The sequence below is a fragment of the Passer domesticus genome, chromosome 8, assembly GCF_036417665.1.
Source record: "Passer domesticus isolate bPasDom1 chromosome 8, bPasDom1.hap1, whole genome shotgun sequence".
NCBI classification, from domain to species: Eukaryota; Metazoa; Chordata; class Aves; order Passeriformes; family Passeridae; genus Passer; species Passer domesticus.
In genome coordinates this window covers 23,285,919-23,298,303 of record NC_087481.1, presented here as the reverse complement: position 1 = coordinate 23,298,303, position 12,385 = coordinate 23,285,919, and the positions used below count along the sequence as shown (strand labels likewise).

Below are 12,385 nucleotides of genomic sequence, written 5' to 3'. Positions count from 1 at the left end.
AGCAGCAGCTCCTGGCCAGCTTTCCCCAGGTTTACTGGCAATCTACCTTCAGCTGCAAAGATAAAGTACCTCAGAAAATAGAGAGTTTGTTTGGCTGGCTCTGAGGAAAGCTCTGCACGTTCCAGAAGATGAACTGCACTTGGCTTCAAAGGATGCCACATGTGACTCTCCCCTTCTTTGACAGCACAGGTTGTTCCACACATTACACTGCTCATCAGTGCCAGTCAGGAATCAGTTTCCTTTCACTTAGTTTTACCCTGATTCAAGAAACAGAATCAGACACACTGGCAAGATTTGTGCATATGTAGCTTAAAAAACCCCATATATTGAGTTTTCTATTCAGTTTGTTTCTTATATAATACTACTCAATTTTTTCTGAGATTTGGGAACAAGGTCACAGAAAGGAGAAGACAAAAAAGAACCTCCTGGCCAGATTCACATAATTTCTTTTGCATAATGTAATAAACAAAAGTTACATGGGTCACCAAAAGGCAAATTTTTTTACCTGTATGTCATAAAGAGTTTTGTCCTTTCTCCTGCCTTTGTTTCCTAAATTGCTCCCAGCACAGCCATTGCCTGCCAGGGTAGTGCCTTCTCTGCCTCAGCCAGGCCAGGTGTCACCCTGGTGCAGGGCACACACACAGACCAGGCTCAGCACAACAAGAGGGCTGGCTGGCATATAGACAATGCAGGAGCAGCTGCCTGAGCTCACAGTTGCCCATTGTGGCTCCTAATCCTGCAAAGACATGTGAGATTGTTTGCAAGCCAAAGGAGTCCCTTACAATGGTGCCCTGGGCAGCACCTCAGCAAAAGTGTATGTGTTCACTTGATTGATTCAAGTCTTCATTCACCAGTGAAAGTATGAAATCAATTTCATATAAATTGGAACATACATACAAAATCTTAACACTGCCTAAAGATATATTTCCATTACTATGTTCTCTGCTTCTTTCCATCAGCTTGGTATTTATGGGGTGGCTGGAAAAGAATCCTATACATTATTTATAAACATTGATTTTAAGCAAGTCATTCAATTCGTAACCATGAATTACCTAAGAAAATAGAGTGTTTATCTTATTTTTTCTTGCCAAAGAAAATTAGGTGTTTAATTATTGATGGGATTTTATTGTTGAATTAAGCAAACAGGTCCTTAAAAGTAAGAAAGGGGGACAAAGATAACTACCCATTGTACAGTTAAACAATGTCAATAATAATTCCAGTGTTTTCTGCATTTCTTAATGTAAGGAAGTATTGGTGCTAGTTCAAAAATAGAGCTGCATCTAATAAAAGCCAAAAAGTCTCTCATTCCAGTATTTTCTGTATTTACATCTGAAAAAGACTCATTTTCACCAGAGGCCTTTATCTTCTGTCTAGAGGAGTTCTGCTCTGCAGATCACTCATTATGGCAACAGGCTGCACTGAAAAATGCAGATCAATTACTCAATGGCATTCTCTTACTGATATTGATTAGGCCATGCATTGTTTGACTTCCCCTGTGATTCCTTCTGTCACAAGGAAATAGTTACACCCCTTCTGAAGGGCAGAGGGAAATGGGATTCATGAAAATGAAATTACTTTGAGATTTGTAAAAACCCAATGTCACTTGAATGGAAAATGGCCAATGAAATACTTAAAGAGAAAAACACAATAAAACAGCACGGGCCCAGATATCTGCTCTAACCATGCAACTCTGTAGTGAGATGATTTTCACGGTATCCACCATATAAGCTAATGACCAGATCAAGAGTATCCTGGTATGCAATGCAGCCAAAGTACTGGCTTTCAAGCACTCTATTAGATAATACTTTTTTTTCCCCTTCAGTCTTAATCTCTTACATATTCACACAACCCTTGTTTCAGTTTCTTGCATTTTTGGTTACCCCCAGTTTTTTGTTATTCTTAATCTGTAAACATTGTCATTTTTTTTTTGTCATATCTAACCAAGAGTATACAGTTGTTCTGTGAGCACATTCTTCTGATTAATCTGTTGCTTTAGCAGTCCTTAAAATGTCATCTTTTCATTACTGCAATATCTTTTGACACCATTAAATAAACTTACAACTAACTATTAAATTGTATGGGTTATCAGTTACAATTCATTTATATCCAGGCAAAATGTTACAGTTTATAAAACTGTGTATTGTATGGTATGTGACTGATGAGATGCTATAACCCATTAAGCAAAAAATATTTCCCTTAGTCTGCTCTTCTGAAATTATTCTTACAGCTGAGAAAATGTCATGGTCAGGCCAAAGCCTGGCTGCCTACAACTGCATTCCTGCTTGTATTTATTGCTCTGGCTAAGGAAGCCAGGAACATCAGCAAGGAGATGTAGCCTGTCAGAAAAGGATAGCTTGTAGTCTTAGCACTCCTGCTGACTTCCTAAGCCAAGGCAGCCAGGAAAACACACAGGGACAAAAGGCTCTTGCAAGTCCCCAGGGTGACCCCTGTGCAGTGTCTCTCATCCTCTACATCACAGCATTTTACATCACTTGTTCACCAACACCGCTGGAGCCAAAAGGATTTCTCAGCTGCAGCCTTTCACCCTGCTGTAATTTTTACCCTAACTCTCTCTCATGTGCCTGGAACTCTGCTTTTCAAGAGCCAAATTCTGCAGCCCAACTCACACATATAGTGTGGCAAGTATCATCACTGCAGCTCCCTGCTCAGGTCTACTTGTGAATGCTGTGTTTCCCTGTGCTGCCCTTTTCCATGCCATGTTTGCCATGAAGCTCCAAGCCTCCTAAGCACACAGCACCCTCTCCACCAGCACCCACTCTCACAAACATCCCTAGTATCTGCTTGTTTCCCCCCCCAGCCCCACTGTGACCCTCTGCCTGCCCTTCAAGCTCTGTGCCTTCCCAGTGATGCTTTTCATTCCCGTTTCCCTCCCAGGAGAAGGGCACCCTGCCAAGTGCCAGCACTGCACCCTTGCTGTCACTGAGACAGCAGAAGGCAAAGCCAGTGCCTGCTTTTTGAGCAGTTCACTTCCCATCTCCTGGCCACATCTCCTCCCTCCTCTCTCATCTTCTGCCATTTCAAGGAGGCCACAGCTTTATGTCCTGCAAAAAAAAATGCATCTCTATAAGGTAAATGCTTCAAGAGTCAGTATAGTTAATTCTTTACAGCTGTTCCACTAGAATAAATACAGGCACCAGAGGGACTGAAGTGCACCAGTGAAAAAGGTGTGTGTGTCACCTGCACAAAGAGCTACTCGGAGCTGGCAAGATCATTTTTGCCCAGGTAATTCTTCTGGAAAGAGGATTTACATGCTGGTTTTGGAATGGCAGGTATGCAAGGCGGAAATGACAGTTAAATCCCAAAGGCAGACTACAACGCAGAAAAAATCCTGGGCATTACTTTGAAGTTTCTAATCCACTCCTCTGGAGTTTTTAATTTGAATTAAGGGTGCTTTTAGAAAGACATAGTGTCTTAGCTCAGGGAACACTGAGAACAGAAGATGTTGTTTGTGTATCTTCATGTATCATTCATGGGTGCTCCAGAATGTAATCCAAAAGGAAAACATAAAGACATTTACCAATTTCAAGGTGGTCAAAAACCTCTTCATCTTGGCTGGAATCTGCTCTGACTTTGTCTCTGGTCCATTTCACTTTTTTGGCTCATCTGTGTCTTCACAGTTCTGTAATTTGAAAAGTAAGGCTGATTTTCAATTGGCAAAAGATTCATACAGAAATATTTCTTCTTGCTTCAAATTTCTCTTGAAGCAAGCCCAAGACAATCCTAGGGCCATTGGGTGAAAAAGCCTGTCCTTGCTGTCTCTGTTAGTGAAATACAAAATCCAAAGAACAGGTACGTCTATAGATTTGCATCAATAACGTTTCCAAATTGTTTTTCTTTCTCTTAATATCTTGTCAACCACCACACTTTGCCATTGCTTCTGAAAGCCACTGACCTGCAAATAACCCAATGCATTCTTAACTAAATTAGAACAAAGATAGTAAAGTCATTTTGCTTGCCTTTTTCCCCACCCAGTTTCATCAATAATTACTATATTACCTGTAACTCTGTTGCTTTCATAAAAGCTTTTTATATATTACTCTGGGAATATATTTTGAGAAGTTACTATATTTAGAAACTGACTCTCCATGTAATTTATTAACTTATCAAAACTTCTCTTTCGTTCACACAGAGGGGGAAAAATAGAAAAAATCCCCAGGAGATGTGTAACTGAATTATCCTGCAGATTTCAATGTCCTACTCAGTCTTCTAGTTTTTTAAATTGCATTTTCTTTTCCCTTTCAGTCTCTAGCAGAGGCAGGCCAGCAGCCCCTTCAGCATCTCAAAGAGACTGTGTGCCCCATGCAGCAGCTGGGGAGGGAAGTTGGTTTAAAAAGCACACAATAACCCCATGAAGAGGTAATGTGCTATGTACAATCCCTGCTCTCTTCTGCATTTAGGGAAAACCACCTGGTATAGAGGCGTGGAATGCATTTTAATATGTCTATGAACTATTTTTCCATAATTTTAGGGTTTTTATCATTTTAGAGCATACATATCCTTTCCCAGCTAAATAAAAAGGTGCGTGTAACACATGGGCAGATTTACTTAATAGTACTGTAGATACAGGTTCTAACATACCTTAAATATCACTAAAACTAGAACAGAGCAGTACAGAAGTTGTTCTGTATGTATTGTAGCATCATCGGAATGCTTGAAAGGAGAAAGAAGTACAATATTCACACTTGGTATTCACAGCCTGTTCATTACACATTTCTAGAAATGTGCCCCCCTGCCTTTAATTAAAAAGAAAGCTGAAAGAGAAGGAGGAACAAAAATGTTCTCAACTTCAATGACACTATTGGAAAATAATTATTTCCAAACTGCTTATCTGTTAAAAAAAGCTGGCAAGCTACCAGGATCTTGATTGCTGTAAGCAATTTTGTAACTGCCCTATACAGATAAATTTAACAAAGAAATTAATTTCAGTCTCATAAGAAGTCTCATCTCATTACCAAAACATCTGTACTGCAATGGAGCCTTGTGCAAAGAATTGCTGGGAGAGTCTGCAGACATTCAACAACTGCTTAGAAAAACTGCACCTCAGAATGCTGAATGCCATTTAACACTTCCTTCTAAACATAATTCCTCCTAATTGTAAAATAGAAAGCGAAATATTGTGAAATGAAGTGAAAATCTTCCCTGTTTCACTTGTATTTAGCCCACAGGATTTGAGGAAAGTTCCCTGACTGGGTGGGTTACCTGGAATACCCTGCAGCTGGTACAAACACGTCCCTGAAGTGCCTGGATAGGACAAGGTGCAGCTATGGAGGGAGCCAACCAGGCAAGGTGCCCTCCGTGAGATGTTGCTTGTTAACAGAGAGGCTCTTGTGACTGACGTGGCCATTAGTGGCCATCTTGGCCATAGTGACCACAAAGCAATTGAGTTTGAACTCCCTGGCTATAGGAGGGAAAGTGCCACCAAGACTCCATCTTGTCATGTGATGGGTGAGCAACTGAGCCCCAAGGATTACAGTGTCACATCAGACTAGTGACCTGTCACTAGTGGGGTTCTGCAGGGCTCCACCCTCGGGCCTGTGCTTTTCAGCATCCTTCTCAGTAATGCAGGACTCAAAGTAAGTTTACCAGCACCATCAGACTGGGAGGAGCTGACTCCGTTGAAGGCAGAGGGATCCTGCAGAGAGACCTTAACAAATCAGGGAGTTGGGCAATCACCAAGTGCAATGTGGGCAATTATAGCACACATGAGTACACAATAATTTCTGCAGGAGTGCCAAATTACTTCATGCACGAGTGCCCTTGTGGGTCCCTTTCAAGCTAGGATATTCAATGTTTCCTAAAAAAAGTGGCCTCCTTCCTTTATACCACCATACTGCCTTTTACTGTGACTCCTCTTCACTCAGAACATTTCTATTACATCTCCAACTCCTCCAACAAGTCTTCGAAAACATTGGAAAATACAACATGACCAAGATCCAAAACTGAATCTTGACAGCAGATACAGCAATAAGCTCTGGAAGCTTTGAGCCAATTTATGGTCACCGTGCTTTGCAAAGAAAGGCACAAAACAATAACAGGGTGAGTAGGAGCCCATCAATCCTGGCACGGCAGCACTCATGCTTGCAGCTCTCAGATAGCACTGCCTGAGCAGCAGTTTTATGAATAGCCTGGCTTTTTTCTTTTACTGTTCTTACTGGTGTTCTTGTTATGGCACATCAACCACGGTATAAAAAAAATGAGGACGTGATATATCCTGATGAAAAAATCCTGCTATGGATTTCAGTTTTGTTAACGCATAACTTGGCTGCACAGAATCTCATCTTTGGGAGCCGCAATGCCATTTTCTGCTCCTAGACATCCCATCCAACAAGCTGCAGAGAGCAGATTTACTGGCACAGAAGGCATTTTGTTATGGGGTACTGCTCACACATTCACTGCTCTACTTGACCATGCAAATCAATATCTCTTCACAGAGCCCATGCTGCGAGCAGTTAGAAAACAGAGTATTTTCTCCAATCCAGCAGATCATTGCAACTTCAAATTTCTGTCATTATTTTTTTCTCAATTACAGAATTATTCTGTTCATCAATTTTGCTTCCTTGGCATAAACTCATCTATACTTTCACGATATTTAATATAGCAAGTAAACTTTTTTTGTTCTTGAACTTTTCCACAGAAAATTAAAATCTTCCTGTAAGATTTTTTTGGCTATGACTAAATGTGTTTGATTTTTAACCTAACCTTCCTGACCTATCTCCTCAAATACGGGGTTTTTTAAATTGTTGCTTTCCTTGTTTCCACAGCAACCTTTTCATGACTCTCATGAAGCCTTTTTTCCTGTTTTCTTCTAATTCTATAAGGAAACCATGACTTTAGAGTTTTGTTTTATTTTGATCTTTGTGTTGTAACAAATGCAGAGATATTTTTTACTTATGTCTTAAAACATAACAAGGATTCCAGTACAATGATCATCTCCATCTCTCTTGCAGTAATTAGTTAATTCATTAAAATTTCATTTAAATCAGTAGTAGTATCATCAGTCTGTCATTTCACCAGGTTCCACAACCATCACAAGCTTTTTACAGTCCCAAGTAGGGCAGAAATCTTCTCTGGGCCCTTTCTAAATACTTCATTTGAGAACATAAGTCAGCAGCACTGAAGGATGGCATCCATTTAATTTAATTTTTTTTAATCCCTGTTCTCACTTAGGGGGAAAACACTGACAAAACATCTTCAACATCACAGTTGAAAGTATTGGTGGTAATCCACATAAAGACTGCTCATTCTCATCTGGATTGTAGAAGGTACTATTTCAAAGGAAAACAGAGACTTAAGCCGCAAGCTGTGCCCATTTATGCTATTATTGCCATCCATTTCTTCCCTTTCCTTGCTCTTGCTCCCAGTATATTTTCTTAGATGCACTAGAAATTACACTACAGATTAATAGATGCTTACACGTCTCTGTGCTGTAACTGCCAGAAGTGCATCAAAATATTGGAATAGCTCATTTAAAACAATGGGAAAATAGTGTCAAGTTCTGTGCAATTGTTTCCAGAAGATATAAAAATAGACCTTTCCCCCACCTGAGACTGCAACTGAAGTCAAAGACAAGTCTGTTTAGGAGCTGTTGTAGTTCATAAACTAATCCAGATGGGCAACGGGTTGTTTCTCTCTAAGCAAAATACAATTGAAGTTCAGAGGTACATCTTTTTATTTCATTGCAAGCACTATTAGATTTAATGTTCTGTTTAATATAAATAAATAATAAAGATAGGAAGTTTGCATCTCAGCTGTTTCTGGACATTGTTTACACTTAATCTACTTAATTTTTGGTAACAGGTGTGGAGTGGAGAAAGGGATTGTCCCTGGCACTGTGCATTTTACACACTGTGACAAGTGGCTTCCAAACCTCAGCTGAGTAGGAAAATGCAACTGGGAGCATTAAGCTCAAATTCCAGCCCAGACTTCTTCCTCTCCTCCACTAAAAGCAAATACAACATTCAATGTCACTTTTGAATTTATTGAAAAACATATGCCTGAGTCTTCTCAAAAGCATTCTCTTTATTGGCTCTATTTTTTCTGAACAGGTTGTTAATGGGACGTGTTTGGGGTTTTCCTACCTTAAAGTCAAGTAATTTCTCAGTTTCCAGACCTCCTCATGTTTTATGTCACTTGCATCAAAGGGTGGATTTGCTATAGCAGCTGTTCCTTCAATATTTAGTGGATTTCAAGCTTTTGAAATGGTTGTCGGTAAAACTGGAACAAACCTTACGGACTGTTAATTTCCCCGGTTTGGAATATACTAATAGCAACTTTGAAAGAACATATTCCTATACTATGTGGAAAACAAAAGCTCTCTTGAAAGATTCTTCTTTGCAAATACACCTTTCTACTGAGGCCTGATCTTTTAGGAAAGTTACCAATTTTAATTAAAAAAAACTTTACTGACAAATACCCCTCAGCTCCAAATTGAGTTTTCAGCCCAAACCAGATAAAAAATTGTGTGCACCCATTCAGAGCCCACATTGACTCTCCATGCTGTAACCTGACCAGGGAAGTGAGAGCTACACCTTATACCAGCTGTCATAGGGACCTGACAGGAGCAGAGCTTTTAGTGTTTGCAGGGGCTCATGCTTCCAGCAGAGGTTTAGTCAGCTCTGGCTTTCTGGTTTGCAGAAATACACACATTTTTCTCCTGTGGCCCTCAGGAAGTTTTTCTCTTTAACACCTCTGAGGTTTGGCTGGATCTGTTCCCTGCTCACCTGAGCAGCTTCTCAGTTTCTCTGTGTGAGCTGCACATTCTCAGAAGGTTGCTACAAGCCTTTTCTTCCTGAACTTCATCTGCCTGTCACTCTAAGAACATGGAAAGCTTCCCTCCCCTGGCAGGGGTCGCATCCTGAAACATCTTTAGATGTAGCCCAAACTTTGCTTGAAGGAAAAGAGCAATACATGGTTCTATGTAATTTTAAGCACTGGAGCATGTGAGTACTGCAGAACCACGTGGCAAAGCAAGGGAAATCAAATCTGTCATAAAACGCTGGCTGTTACCATAGAACTTCCTGGAAACATCAGGATCCTAGAGTCCAGCTCCCAGCCCTGAGCAGGATACCCCAAGTCACACCCAGTGCCTGCGAGTGCTGACACAGCTACCAGAGACACCCTGAGCCCAGAACAGCACAGATCAAAGTGCTGCCATGTGCCAAATCAGCTGCACATCAGCAGTCAGACACTCCTGCCAACAGCACACCTGGACAGAACCAGTACAGAGCTGCTGGGATTACTACTTTGCCGAGGAACTTTCAGTCTAGATTTAGTATCTTCTAGAGACCAGGAATTGCCCACAATCATAAGTTTTCCTCTTTAATGCCATAATCGGTGGTTTTGGTATGGTCTGATCTTCAAAGTCATGGAGAGTTTGTGGAGTTGGGATTTTTGTTTAGCAAGTCAAAATACTTGTGCAACTTTTTAAAAATATATAAAAATTATGGGCAGGAGAAAACTTACTCCTGACAGATACTGTAGATATTTTCTTTATCTTCATAATAGTAATACCTGTTTAAATACCTTTCATTCTAACTTCAAAGCTTATCTATTCTTTAAAATTTAATTACAGTACCTCAACTGAGCCCTGAATAATTCTTATGACAATTAACACTTGCCCATCAAAAATAAGGTAAATTTAGACATTTTAGGTTGAATTTCTTGGTATCATCCTTATATAAGCTAATTTTAAAGAATTCTGATTTAATGGTATTGCTGGTTTCCTCAGCTCATGGACTATACTAGAGATAAGTAAACCATTTCTTTCAACTGTAACTTGCAAACTTTGGGATTAATTGTAAAAAGTGTAACTTAATCATGAGAGGGAAGTAGACATGTAGGCTGCTAAAAGCAAATCAGGCGCTGAATAGTAACACAGTAATTTCTTTACAAGGTGCCAATTCATTCTGAGAGAAATAGAAATCAGGTGCTAAGTAATATCTAGTTATTATAGCCGTCTTCAGGCCTCTGATGAGTCAGAGACTAGAGAGGCTCTGACCTCTGCTGCTCTCCATCAGAGAATGGATCTGAGACTGCACTTCAATCCCACAAAGCTTTGGCCTGTCTGCAGGCAGTCTGCACCTCAGCACTTTTCACATCCTCTTTTATCCTCACTTGTATTGGATTTAGTTCCAATGTTTTGGCAGGCCCGCAGCAATCTAAGATACACACATCACAAAATTACAACTACAACAAATTCACTAGACTTCTTCAAGGAATTTTTGTGCCCAGGTTTTGGTGGTGTGTTTCTCTCTAATCAATGCCATTTGCTCCACACTATTTCCTGGGAAGTCCCTGTTTTACAGATTTACTCAAAGCAGTTTTCACAGTATTGCAAGAAGCTTGGTCATAAACTTTGCAGTACATTTAAGCCAGTGGTGCCTGAGGAGCTGAGCCTACAAAAGACTGAGTAATAAAAGGTTTTTCACCAGCTCCATTAGGGCCAGTAGGATTTTTAATTGTGTTCTTTCAGTGCCTTTTAGGAAATGCTCCAGAAATAGACAGGAGAATTTTGCCTGTAACCTGTTAGCAACTACTGAAGGAGCAGCACAGATCTGCTCCTTCCCGTTTAGGACCAGAAGACATTTTTGAAAGGCATTAAACTCAAAAGGTGATGCTATAAGCCAGCTACATGTGCAAAAGTCCACATACAGCCCACCTGGAGATTTACCTACAAATAGCTACACATTGTCAACTACCTGCTTCTCCCATTAGCACATTTACACAAACAGCTCATCGCCTGTTTAGTTCCGCTGAAACAATCACTTTTTGAACATCCAGATTTTCAGAATAAGTCAAATTCTTACCCCCAGCTGTACTGTTAAGGCAAGATGAAGCAAAACTTATCTGCTTTCTACATTGTTTACAAGGTGACTGAGCTGTTTGTATGCAGGGAACTTTTGTCAGACTTATGTAAGACATGTCTGTTTTCTAGCTTAAGCTTTCAGTTTTATTTTTAGAACAGATGTAGAAATAAGTTTAAGGTTAAATCAATTAGTCTTAAAACCATTACTGTCCTTCACTGGTGCCAGACCACCTCAGTACAGGGCACTTAACTTGCTTTGGCTTTCAGTTTTAAATCAATCACTCCAAAAGTTCATATACATTATTCTTGTAACTTTTTGTAGTTAATAATGAAAGACACAATGACAATTAGATATAAAATAAAAAAGCTTAAACATTCTAAAGCCATCTGATTTCATTATGCAAATTAGATAACATGTTAATAACAACACATTCCATTTCAGTAATATGACTTGACTTTGTACTTAAAGTCATTTCAACTTCATTAATGATGTAGATGGTGGAAGAGTCAATTTAGGTCATAGTCAGGTAGCACACACATATGGAAATACACCATAAGGAATACCTGTGATAACAATCAAATAAAACTTTCAATGTATTTGTTAGTTGCCCTCTTAGTTTACTGTGTGAAAGAGGTACTTGCAGCTTTATCGTCTGTGTCATTGTACAACCCATTTTTTAAAAAATCAGCTGTCCTAGCCCCACAAGCTCTTCTGGGGTAGTTGAGCTTTTGCACAAAGGAGCTGCTCCCTTCCAGCAGGACAGAGACACCCAGCCCTCCTGCCCCACTCTCAGCTCAGCTCTCTGGCTTGCAGCAGCCAGGACACAGGAGACTGATTTTTCACCAAGCACACACAAGCCGTGTCAGAGGCGCCTGTTTGCCTGCCCAGAAGTGCTGAGGAGACAAGCCAGGCTGGGATCCAGGGCCAGCAATCCTGGGACTGTGGGGCTGTTCCTCTTTGAAGAGACTGCAGCAGCTGAGGAGCACCTTCTGTTCCTGTGGCACTGCCCATCTGCCCAACAGTGCCTCACATTTGCTCAGCACCCTCCTCAGTCATTAGCACAACCTGCTAAACTCCAGCCCTGACACTGGTCATGTTGATTCACAAGCAGCTAACTCTGCAACTGCCATCTCAGTCTTCCGGCGTGACTTCACAGGGGCTGCTGCTCAGCTTGCTCAAAGAATGGAATACCAACAATCAGGATAAGGATCCAGATGCAATTGTTCTAAAGGCTGCCTTGAAAGAAGAATGCTTTCTGATGGGAAAGGAAAAAAAGGTATTTTGATTTAAGGAAACAGGTTCTCTGTTAGCTTGTTTTTCTAGATATCCAAAAATAGACATTCAGATCAAAGTAGCATTTGAACTTTCACTTAAATAAGCTGCAAAAGCTTTTAAAAAACAAGGGCTTTAATTGAAAGTGTCAATCAGTTTTGCAGTAAATTATAATTTTTTGGGTTGAAATGCAATAAAAAGCTCTTACACTAGCAGAAAAATATTTTCAATATAGATATAAGATTAAAGTCTTAAAATATGGGGCTAAAATTGACTTATAAACCTTG

General features: G+C 40.2%; 1 long non-coding RNA gene across 2 annotated transcripts in view; it reads right to left on the bottom strand.

Moving 5' to 3' along the window:
- Positions 1–1,110: 1,110 nt before the first annotated feature.
- The window catches only part of LOC135306141 (uncharacterized), a 31,140-nt gene continuing 19,865 nt past the window's right edge, over positions 1,111–12,385 (bottom strand). For both annotated transcript variants that reach the window (XR_010366983.1, XR_010366984.1), the window contains exons 2-3: positions 3,539–3,640; positions 1,111–3,062 (exon numbers count right to left, since the gene is read on the bottom strand). This is a non-coding gene — a long non-coding RNA (uncharacterized LOC135306141). The remainder of the gene's footprint in view (positions 3,063–3,538; positions 3,641–12,385) is intronic.